Source organism: Mesoplodon mirus, assembly GCF_964341445.2.
Source record: "Mesoplodon mirus genome assembly, chromosome: 18".
NCBI lineage: Eukaryota > Metazoa > Chordata > Mammalia > Artiodactyla > Ziphiidae > Mesoplodon > Mesoplodon mirus.
In genome coordinates, this window is record NC_138994.1 from 7,232,317 (window position 1) to 7,242,670 (window position 10,354).

The window sequence follows — 10,354 nt, forward strand, 5'->3', positions numbered from 1 at the left end:
TAATCCTTATAGCCTCCCCATTTTACAGAGGAGGAAACTATCACGACAGAGAGGTAAAGTGGCTTCCCAGTAAAAAGAATAACCAATGAATGGGCACCGGCTCTGTGCCGGGAGCCGTGCCTGGCGCCGTGCCTGGCACTTCACATGCATCATCTCTCTGAGCTCTGCAAGCCCCTCTGAGGAAGGCGCTGTTTACTATTGCTCTTCCCCTCTTACAGATGAGAAAGCTGAGGGTGGAGAGGTAGGTGACTCCCCTCAGCTGGTGTCCTGCCTGAGGCCAAGCCCTGGGCTCCCTCCTGCCACCCTTGGCCTCCGTGTCAGTCAGGAGCGGAGCAGCCGTGGCGAAGGGGGATGGGGACGCCTCCTGTGCTCCACGTTGGTGCTCAGTCTCCCAGCTGGTGGCGTCTGTTCCAGGCCCTGGTCCAGACTGGGCTGTTTTCTGCAGCTTGCGGCAGCGAATGCCAGATGCAGGCCCTGCCTTCCCACCACAGCCCCGAGGTCCCAGGCACCTTGCCCTCTGCCTGTCCCAGTGGCCGAGAGGCAGCTGAGTGCAGGAGACTGCCACACAGCACCTCTCCCAGGGCCCAGAAAGGACTGGCAGCCAGCTAGGTGAGAGGCGGGGAGAAGGGGGGATGACAAAGGAACATCTGGCTTAGAAGGAGAATCTACCCAGCTGTTCGGCTGTTCTGCAGGGACCAGCCCCTGCCAGCCCACCAGTCACCCAAGCAGCAGCAGAGCGGATCGGCCTCTGGTCCTTCTGCTCACACCACGTGCTCTTGGTCATTCTTGTCACCTTGACTGGGTGTGGCTGTTTCCCCAAATCCACCCAATGTCGCACTTGGCTTGTTTATGATTCTCCAGGAAGAAGTGATGGCTCCTTTCACTCGTTTGATTCCAATTTGGACTCGGGTCAGTTCAATTTATTTGAAGGCTCCAGTGCCTCGCACTGCACAGGGCTCTGGGGAAATCAGACAAGAGAGGCCTGCCTCCCCTTAGCCATGCCCCTGGACTGGATGGAGGTGGTCAGAAAGCCTGGGCTTTGGGGGAATTGAGCAGGGCCCCAGGATGCCCTGAGAGGGTATCCTGATTGGTCCTCCAGGGCCATACTCCCCAGCCCCCCCCACCCCCTCATCCTCTTCACTTAGAGCCACTCTTGCCATCCAGACCCCGCCATTTCCTAGAGCACTAGGGAGGCGCCTACCTGGTCCCCTCTCCAAGGTCCACGGATGCCCCTGTCCAAGTTCATGCTTGTAGAAGTTCGGGTGCCAAGTTCAAATGTCGGCAGGAACAAGGTGAGCCGAGGGTGGAGACCCAAGCTGGGCCTGCGGAAGCCCACCCTGAACTGGGATTTGGTTGCACCCCCATCTGATGTTATTCCAGACCACACAGCCCAGATCATGGGTTGGGACTGGTTGTCCCCAAGGGAGACCCTGTGGGCTAGGTGTGAAGTTCTCCTGAAGGGAGGAAATTTTTGTATTTTCAGTCAGCCTGGGACACGGTCAGTCCTCAATGAGAAGTGAGGATTTGGCAGTAGACCTTGAAAGGGAAGGCTGCCTTCTTTTGGCCTGAGGGAGCTGAGGGAGGTGGGGTCATGGTGAGTTGCCCCTTGCAATGGGCTTGACAGTGAAGTGTTAGGTGGGCCGGTGACCACTGAAGGTAGACCCATCTGGTAGTCTCACACCTACTCTTTGGTGCCCAGTGGGTGATCCTCTTCTGCTCTTCCCAGACCCTTAGCAAAGCCTTGCTGGACAGTTCCCTTGTGGGAACGGAAGGGAGGGTCTGGGCCCAAGTTCAGTGCAAAGTGGTCCACAGTGTGCAGTGGCAGCTAAGGTGAGTGGAGGTCCAGATAGCATGGGATGACCCATCAAAGGGAGCCAGGAGCCTGGCAGAGGGGACCAGGTCTGGCCAGGTGATCTGGAGAGACCCATGGGTATTCCTTGTGAAGATGTGACTTCCTGTGCCCTCCTGGATTGGGGACTCAAACCACTGGGATTTTGCACTAAAGGCACGTGCGCCACAGCTGGGGCATTTAGGTTCAGTGTGAACTGCTGGGGCAGGTGGCTCTCCCCTTCGCTAGGTGATCTTGAGCTGGCCACATCCTCTCTCCGGTGTTGATTTTCCTCTCTGGGCCAATGTACGCACCAAATGGGATGACAGATGGAAAGGAGCTTGAGAAGATAATCTGCTCTGGACGCAGGTAAGGGACTGAGTCGTGAATGGGGAAATAGACCATGGAGACTGAAGGTCACCTGTGTCTCAGGTGACCAGGGCCACACAGCATCCATCCTCAAGGAATTCGTGTCCAATGGAGATAGCAGGTGTCAGCAAATAACAACCAGAGTGTGAGGACAGCAAGGGGTGTGAACAAAGAATGGGGAGCCCGAGGGACGAGTAATTTGGGAAGTGAAGATGTCTCCAGGGAGTCCTCTGAGCCAAGTCTTAGAAAAGTCCATCAGGAAAAGTAGGAGCAGGGCCTCCCAGGTGGAGGGACCAGAGGTGTAAAGGTGCAGCACGGGCTGGGGACAGAGCAGAGTGGGGGTGAATGGAATTGGGGCAGTAATTCCTCTACGTTGTGAATGGACCAGTCTTCCTTATAGCAGGGGTGAGGGGTGAGGGGGTGGGAGAGCAGGGAAGCAGGGGGAGGGACTGGAACTGGAAAGGCATTCAAGGATGAGCCCGTCCAGCCCTCCTCTCCTGGAATCCTGTACCCCTTGACTCGCATCCCTGCACCTTTGGCTGGTCCTGGGGGGCATCCTGAGAGCAAGGAGGCTTCTGCCTCTCTGGGGGAAGCAAGGTCAGATCTTGCAAAGATAAGTCACTCCGAGATACAAACCGGGAGTCGGCAGGATCCCCTGAGAACTGGGTGCTCACAGAAGAGGGAGAGGATGGTTCCAGGGGTTTCTCCAGGAGGGGAGGAGGGAGGTCAAACGGCAGCCTTGGAGAGCTGTGAGGGCAGCCTGGCTCTCCAGAGGGCGCAGGGAGGTGGGGTGTCCTGGTAGGTAGGATCTGCTCAAGGGGCCTCAAGGCAAGGCTGAGAGCTCTCCCAGAGGGTTGTTTTTTTTTTAAATTAATTAATTAATTTATTTATTTTTGGCTGCGTTGGGTCTTCGTTGCTGCGCGCTGTGCTCAGGCTTTCTCTAGTTTTGGGGAGCAGGGGCCACTCTTCGTTGTGGTGCACCGGCTTCTCATTGCAGTGGCTTCTCTTGTTGCAGAGCACAGGCTCTAGGCATGTGGGCCTCAGTAGTTGTGGCAGGTGGGCTCAGCAGTTTTGCCTCGTGGGCTCTAGAGCGCAGGCTCAGTAGTTGTGGCACATGGGCTTTGTTGCTCCGTGGCACGTGGGACCTTCCCCGACCAGGGCTCGAACCCGTGTTCCCTGCATTGGCAGGCAGATTTCCCAACCACTGCGCCACCAGGGAAGCCCTTTTTTTTTTTTTTTTTAATATTTATTTGTTTGGCTGAGCGGGGTCTTTGTTGCTGCTCGTGGGATCTTTAATTGTGGCTCTAGTTACCTGATCAGGGATAGAACCCGGGCCCCCTGCATTGGGAGCATATGGAGTCTTAACCACTGGACCACCAGGAAGTCCCTCTCAGAGTTTTGACACTTGCTCTTCTCTGAAGGTTCTGTGTTCTCTGGGCTTCTGGGTTTTTTTTGTTTTTTTTTTTTTTTTTTTGGCTGCGCTGTCCTACTTGCAGGATCTCAGTTCCCTGACCAGGGCTTGAACCCAGACCATGGCAGTGAAAGCCCGGAACCCTAACCACTAGGCAACCAGGGAACTCCCTGGGCTTCTGGGTTTTTAGACATGCTGTTCCCTTGTCCTGAGACACCCTTCCTTTCTATATCTGCTGAACTGAAGCTTCAGGGTTCAGCTCTTGCATCCCCAACTCTGTGAAGCCTTCCTCCCCTCGTGCTCCCCCACCCCTGGAGGACTGAAACGGCTCAGCCCAAGCCCACCTGTGTCATCGCCCGTCTGTGCTCTACTGGGATGGTCCATGGCCCTTTCTCCTCCACAGACCATGAACCTCAAGGACAGGGACCATTGTTCAGTCCCTTAAACCTGGCCCAGAGCTCTGTCCATAGTTGATAGTTCATACATGTTTGTTGACTCTGAATGCAGTCAATGCAAAAATCGGTTCCCTAGCCCACTGCTGAAAGCATGCATGAGGCAATTACTATTTGAGAAAGGCAATACGGGTGACACAGGTTAACAGTCTTGTTTAATTCTGACCTTTCCCCCTAAACATAAATAAGCAAAGAAACAAACTCTGGGCCTCCTCCAGTCTTCACCCACTTGGTTCCTCATGCCCCGAATCGAATGGCTGCCTTGATTGTTCTCTTTCCCTAGCTCCACATCCAGCCACGGCTCATTCTATCGTCTCCGTCTCCACTTTTCCATCCTCGTCTCTCCCTCTCTACTCTTTCTCCCCAGGCCCACCGTCCTGCTCCTCCATTACCCCAGGAGCCTCCCACCTGGCCTCCTGACTTCACAATACAGGGGCCACCCAGCACTCAGACTCACCTTCTTTTTTTTTTTTTTTTTTGCGGTACGCGGGCCTCTCACTGTCGTGGCCTCTCCCGTTGTGGAGCACAGGCTCTGGACGCGCAGGTTCAGCGGCCATGGCTCACGGGCCCAGCCGCTCCGCGGCATGTGGGATCTTCCCAGACCGGGTCACGAACCCGTGTCCCCTGCATCGGCAGGCAGACTCTCAACCACTGCGCCACCAGGGAAGCCCTCAGACTCACCTTTGAGAAACAGAAAACAGAAGACATTACTCCCCTGTGTAAAATCCTTCATGACTTCTCCACACCCATTCCCTACTCTGGGCTACTCCTGCCCTCTGCTCACCCCCCTTTCTCTGCTCTGCCAAGGCGCTAGCGCCATTCCTGCCTGTGTCTCCCCACCCTGCCTGGATGCTCCTCCCCAATCTCCCCCTGGCTGGCTCTTTTTCACCATTCAGGTTTCAGATCAGATGTTACCCCTGCATCGTTTTTATTTTTTTATTTTTTTTGCAGTACGCGGGCCTCTCACCGCTGTGGCCTCTCCCGTTGCGGAGCACAGGCTCCGGACGTGCAGGCTCAGCGGCCATGGCTCACGGGCCCAGCCGCTCCGCGGCACATGGGATCCTCCCGGACCGGGGCACGAACCCGTGTCCCCTGCATCGGCAGGCAGACTCTCAACCACTGTGCCACCAGGGAAGCCCTACCCCTGCATCTTTGATCACCCATTTACAGATAACCCCACCGACTCTATCATCATGTCAAGGAAAATCAGGGTGGGCTGTGTATGAGAGAAACCCCGAATCGTATTGGCTTAAGCAAGACAGAAGTTTATTTCTCTTTGATGTGAAAGTCTGGAGGTAGGAGGTCTCAGGCTGGTCCTCTATGGTGTCAGGGGCCTCACCCACATACCTTCTTTTTTTAAAAATTAATTAATTATTTTATTTATTTATTTATTTATTTATTTTGGGCTGAGTTGGGTCTTTGTTGCTGCGCATGGGCTTTCCCTAGTTGCAGCGAGTGGGGCTACTCTTCATCGTGGTGCGCGGGCTTCTCACTGCGGTGGCTTCCCTTGTTGCGGAGCATGGGGTCTAGGCACGCGGGCTCAGTAGTTGTGGCGCACAGGCTTAGTTGCTCCGCGGCATGTGGGATCTTCCTGGACCAGGGCTCGAACACGTGTCCCCTGTGTTGGCAGGTGGATTCTTAACCACTGCGTCACCAGGGAAGCCCCCACATACCTTCTATCTGTGGCATCTTCAGCGGGTGCTTTCTCCTCTTGGTCAAATATGGCTGCTTGAGCTTCAGCCATCACCTCTGCATTCCAGCAGGTAGGAAAGAGGAAGGGGTAAAGAAAGATGTGCCCCTTGCTTTAAGGACATTTCCCAGAGGTGGCTTCTGCTTATATCCCTTTAGTCAGGACTTAATCACATGGCTACACTAAGCTTCAAGGGAGCCTGGGAAGCCATGTGTCCAGAGTTACACAAGAAGAAGAGGAGGGGAATTCCCAGATGGTCCAGTGGTTAGGACTCCGCACTTTCACTGCCAAGGGCCCAGGTTCAATCCCTGGTCAGAGAACTAAGATCCTACAGCCAAAAATAAAAAAAAAAAAAAAGAGAATGAAAATGAGAGGACACCCAGTAATCTCAGCCAGGATCACATCACCTGCTTTTTCCTATCAGCTGATAATTTCCCATTTTATTTATTGTTTATTGTTATCTCTCTCCACTAGACCATAAACTCCATGAAGACAAGTTCTTTTTATTTTTATATTAAAAAAATTTTTTTAATTGAGGTATAATTAACTTACAGTAAGATATAAGTTTCAGGTGTACAACATATTGATTCATAATTTTTAAAGATTATACTCCATTTATAGTTATTATAAAATATTGGCTATATCCTCTGTGCTTGTGGCCTATTTATTTTATACATAGTAGTTTGTTGAAGACCAGTTCTTCACTAGGCTTGTCCATCACTGTGCCTGGCACAGGGTAGGCTCTGAATTTTTTTTCTTTTTTTTCGGTATGCGGGCCTCTCACTGCTGTGGCTTCTCCCGTTGCGGAGCACAGGCTCCGGACGCACAGGCTCAGCGGCCATGGCTCACGGGCCCAGCCGCTCCGCGGCACGCGGGATCCTCCCAGACCGGGGCACAAACCCGTGTCCCCTGCATCGGCAGGCGGACTCTCAACCACTGCGCCACCAGGGAAGCCCAGGCTCTGAATTTTTACTGAATGAATGATTGAATGATTCTCCACAATAACTGTATGAGAGATGCATTCTTATTCCCATTTTACTGATGGTGAAAATGAGTCTCAGAGAGACTAAGTAACCCACCTAAGGTCGCACAGTAGGCAATAGGGCCAAGATTTGAACCTTGCTCTCTGTGGCTCCAGTGTTCTTTCAATTTTCACCTCAGCTGGCTTCTCTGATCTCTCAGCTCCACCCTGGATTAGTTAGAAGCCAGGACACAATCACCTGGATTCTGTAAATGCCATTTCCCTGTGAAATTCTCAAGTTCTCACTTATATTGCCTTTGGGCTCTAATGGGATTAACATCAGAAATGGTTGGGACAAGTTTCTGTAACCTTTCTGTTACTCACTAGGTGAGGATGTTACTAGAATCCATGAGATAAATTCCTCCTGGAAGTAAGCACATTTCATCCTTCCCTCCCAGGGCTGTTAGGAGGATTAAATGAGCTAATACATGGGAAAGCTCTTTTTAAAAAAATATTTATTTATTTATTTCGTTGTGTTGGGTCTTATTTGCAGCAGGTGGGCTCCTTAGTTGCGTCTTACGGGCTCCTTAGTTGTGGTTTGCGAACTCTTGGTTGCGGCATGCAACTGGTTCCCGTACCAGGGATCGAACCTGGGCCCCCTACATTGGAAGCGTGGAGTCTTAACCACTGCGCACCACCAGGGAAGTCCTGGGAAAGCTCTTTAAAAAAGACTCGGTGATGAATAAATGGTGGACCCCTATCACATGCAGTAACAGGGAACACTTAGTTCACCAAGGCTAAGCTGCAGCTTCTCAGGCCCCAGGAATTCTCCAGTAAGAGAATGAAGTGGTCAGAGAAGACTTCAAGGAGGAGGGAGGAGGCATCTTTTTGGGGGGGCTGTGCTGCGCAGCTTGTGGGATCTCAGTTCCCCGACCAGGGATCGAACCTGGGCCCTCATCATTGAAAGCGTGGAGTCTTAACCACTGGACCACCAGGGAATTCCCAAGGAAGAGGCACCTTGAAAGACGGAGGTGGGGCGGTGGGGTGGGGGCGTTGGGGAATCCTCTGGTGTAGAACATTTGACAGTATTATCTCTGTCCCCTGCTGTGTTGATCCTCGAGGTCCCTGCCATTTTCCAACCTGGTCTGCACTAGCCTGCATCTTCCCACCCTTTCCGGTACTATCTCATCCATCACTAATCCCACCATCTAGCCTCCGTCCTCAGGGTGTAAAAGCACAGCCCACAGGTGGAGACAGCATGGCTCACAAGTCCCCAGAGACCCCAGGGCTTCAAAATGAGGAATAGTCTTGGAGCAAGCCTCAGCCCACAGTGGGATGCTGACATCCAGGCCCCTCCACCTCACCTCTTCCGCATTAAGTAGCAACCCCTGACCCTCTGCTTCCTCATCCAGACAAACAGACTTGATCACGTGGCACAAAGACCACCCTCCATAAGGTAAGCTGTCTTTACTCACAGCCTGTTCTCCGTTAATCCTCACAATACTTGAAGAAAGGGGGGCACAGAAAGGTGGTGTAACTTCCCAGGGGTCACCCAGCTCATAGGCAGCCAGCTGGAGCAGGGTGTGCTCAGAGACAGCCAGGGTCTAAAGCTTGGGATGGGGACAGGGAGAGAAAACCCTCAAGGAAATGGCTCTTCTGGGTCAGTGAGAGTTCAAGGTCACACCGACCAGGCCCAGGGAGCAGCGCTGGGGCGGGGCTGCAGCAGACCGGAAACCGCTGCCCACTAGACCGACTCAGGCCTGGAGGGCGGGCTGGCCAGTGGGGGACAGTCACTCGGTTCCTGTCCTGGATCCACTCTGCGGGAGAGGCTCAAGACCCCTGCTCTGCCCACTTAGGGCCCAGGCGGCCTGGACGCAGGCTTGCTTGGGGAGCTTTACACCTGAAGGACCTGCAGGGAGCAGCAGAGAACCTGAGGGTGGGGGAGAACCTGCGGCGGGGGGGGGGCGGGGGGGGCGGGGGGGGAGGGGACTGTGCGGGAAGAGGACCCATCCCTGGGGGCCTCTGTGCGTGGGAGGAGGGATCCAGGCCTGAGGAGCCCTGAGCGGGCGCAGAACCCGTGGAAAGCGGTTCCCTCTTCCTTCCCAAAGCGGGTGGGGCACGTAGGGGGTCCGCATGTTCTCCAGGGGCCCACTGATCCCGCCCACCTCACCCGCTCCTGCCCTTCTAACCACTCCTGCTGCCAGCTGCTCCTGGCGCCCGAGGATAAAATCCAAATTCTTCCTTCTGACCCGATTTTTGCTGACCTCCCAGCCTGGCCTTCCTGTCTGTGAACTTGCTCTTGATCCCAGGTCCTGCCCTACTGGTCCTAGCTTCCGTGCTCTCCTCTGAACTGGTTAAGTGTTCAAATTGAGCTCAGTCCCTTCTCCAGTCCAGCCACACCCGCCTCTGTTGACTGGCTACCCAGCACGCATGACCACTGGTCCTCCTGCCGGGACCTCCTCCCTTTCCTGAGGGGGCCCTTGCGATTGTCATCCTCTGCTTTCAGGGCAGGCCTGCACCCAAGAGGGAGCTCAGAACTAGGTGTGTCAGGGGCTGACCATGGAACCCACTGGGAAGCTGCCTCTGTCCTACCTCCCTTCCTGACCCTTTGAAATACTCAGAACTGTGGAGCAGCCGCTTTGCTGGGGGGCGGGTGGTATTTGTGCCTGCCATGTCGGTGTTCACTGGTGAGTTCTGTGTGGCAAGACAGCTGTTGGTGGACCCGAGGGGTGGGGGAAATCCCCTTCCACCCTCCCTCTGTCTTGTCCCTGGCTTGTCTCTCACTGCATCCCCTGGGATCTCTCTCCGTGGCTGACCCACCCCTCCCCGGGGTAGGTGGGTCTCTCTGTGAGTCTGGCCCTCCCCTGCCTCTCAGCCCAAGAGAGCCTCTTCTCTCTCCATCCCTGCTGGAGGAGGGGTCAGATGGCTCCTCCAGAAAAGAGCCCAGCCTGACCTGAGGGACGGCCCCTCCCTCGGGGAGCAGCTCCATCCCTTCTTGGTCCTCCCTATCTGCTGAGCCAGATGTGTGGGGCCTCTGCCTGACAGCTGATGGCAGAGTCTGTCTCAGGGCCTGGGCCTATGGGTGTGTCCCCCACTGTGTATGTGTGGGGGGGGTGCGGGGGGGGGAGTGGGCGGGAGGAGCTGTGGTTAAACCAGTGGCTTTGGAGTCAAACCAACTGGCTCTGGCCTCTTACTAGCTGTGTGACCTTGAGTAAGTTTCCAGATGTCTTCAAAGTCTCAGATTCTTCACCCATAACATCCAGCCTCCCAGAGAGGTTGTGCATGTAGAATGAGATACTGTCCAGGAAGCCCTTAGCACAGCTTCAGGCACGTAGTAAAGTTTGATAAATAGTCGGTTTTGCCATGGTTAGGAGAAAACCCCAGTCAGCCCGAGGGTCCCTCCATACGTTGGACCCTGAGGTCTGATCATCCTGGCAGGGGAGGGTACATACCCAAAGACCTGGCTGATGGGGAAGGGGAAAAGCAAGGCCTCTGGGTCCCAAAACCCCTGACCCTAGCTTCTCCTCCTTCGTGAACTATCCCTATCAGGAGACATTGAGATGCACACCCCGACTCCCAGCAGGAAGGTTGAGCTCTGGGAAGACCTCCTGAGGGAAACCTCAGAAACCTCTATTCCTCTCAG